This window comes from Oxyura jamaicensis, chromosome 4 (genome assembly GCF_011077185.1).
Source record: "Oxyura jamaicensis isolate SHBP4307 breed ruddy duck chromosome 4, BPBGC_Ojam_1.0, whole genome shotgun sequence".
NCBI classification, from domain to species: Eukaryota; Metazoa; Chordata; class Aves; order Anseriformes; family Anatidae; genus Oxyura; species Oxyura jamaicensis.
Genome location: NC_048896.1, coordinates 85,892,457 through 85,894,444, shown reverse-complemented (window position 1 = coordinate 85,894,444; position 1,988 = coordinate 85,892,457).

Genomic DNA, 1,988 nt, shown 5'->3' with positions numbered 1-1,988 from the left:
CTACACCCTTGTCAAAGAGCACTTAACAGCTAACAATCCTCTGCCAAAAATAAATAAATAAATAAAATCTGAGCTATGGCTTAATTTAAGAACCATTCAATTTTGTCATATTTCCTTATGGTAATTTTTAACAAAAGTAAATCACTATTGACAAACATGCCTTTAACAATGGTATATTAATTGAATTAAGATGGAGAATAAAGGAGACGTTACAGGCAGTTAAGAGTGAGAAAGCATGTTCAACACTGAATAATTAATTTTCATTCCAAGATAAAAATGTTGCTCATCGATTTACAACCCCTTCTGGCTATAAAGCCTTTTGGTGGAAACCTGATTCTTAATTATTGTCACAGGAATGCTAAGCTTGTCAAAAAGCTATTTCCATCGTGATGATCAGCTTTAACTGCTTGGAGCAATTTTTGTGCTGTACTTAGCTGTTTCATCATTTGTTATCTTTTCAATTAAGCACTCTATTCCTGCATGGCTCATAATCTCTACCAAAGAAAGAAACACACATGCAAAGGCACATGTGCATACATACAAGTAGGTATGCTCTTCAGCATACAATCTCATCATGTCTGTTTCTGTTTTCTTTATTATGGAGAAAATAACCTGAATATTTCTGTGAAACACTAGGGGAATATTTGGACTCTTATGCAGCATGTACAATATACACTCAAAACAACACAGAAGAAGCATTCAAAACACCGCATAGACAATTTCAATTTATATAGTTCTGTCTTTGTCCCAACATATTTTCTTCTGCTAAATTGTCTCTGTTCCTTTCAGTGACAAAACTGAAAACAGACTGATTACACCAGTAAAAAGATTAAGCAGAAATATAATTTGCCCTGAAAACAATGCACTTACTATTCTAAAATGAGATGTTTGTAAATTGTTCTTTCTTCGGTCCATTTTTTTTCCCAAATGTAACTGATTTTCTTGGACATTATGTGTGATTGAGGACTTTTTGCCCAGGATGAGTTTAGGAGACAACAGAGAGGGATGTCAGTTCTCTCTCCTGCAAAATAAAAAGGGAACACAATCATCTGATGGCCTTAATTACCACGATGACAGTATCTCCTGTAAGTATTTTAGTTCTGTACACGTAAACGCACACAAGAAAATTTGCTGGTTCAGTGGTTCATGATGTAAATCAATTCAAACTTAATTTGAGATACTTCATTTAGACTTTGAACCAGTGATCTGTGGCAAATCTTGTTTGTGCAAGAGCAGAAACAGAGGTTAATAGATATAGAGTGCCAAATTATGTGGCCAGATCAACCACTTTAACTAAGTTTTTTACCTGCACATTTGACTAGTAATCAAGGACATTTGTAGAAATTTATCTTGACAGGGTATTTAAATATTATTTCCTGTCAAGTGAAAATATGAGTGTGCCTTTGTGAATCTGCTAAACTGAGAATTGGGTACATGTGTGAAATACCTCTCTTATCCAAGTGCAATCTGGAAGATTTTCATAAGATATTTGCTTATTACAAACAGAAACTGGAAGTTATAATAACTTATTATATACAACCATACTTTATTAGAAACCTAGCCTATCAATGAAATACATACTTAGCTCTGTTGCTGGAGTAATTCAATTTTTGGGGGGGATTAGAATTCAAGTGAAGAATTTTCTATTGTACATACAGCTTCTAAGGTTAAAATATTGTCATCATGATTATTTGAGCAGGATTTGGTGGTGTAACGGGCAGGGAAAATTCAAGTCCTTGTTTCATACACTGTATATATGAAAGACTTTATTTACAGTTATGATTATGGTAGGATAACCTCAAAAGTGTATGTATTATTTATATATTTTTTTTAGGTTTTAAGAGCTCCATATTGAGAATAGCATCATTTTGAGATAGGCAATTTAAAAACATATAGCTCCAGAAGAACATTAATGTTACTTCTGACAATATAGGAACTCTTGACAATTTTTACTTTAATGTCTTACAAAGAAAGAAACACATTTTATG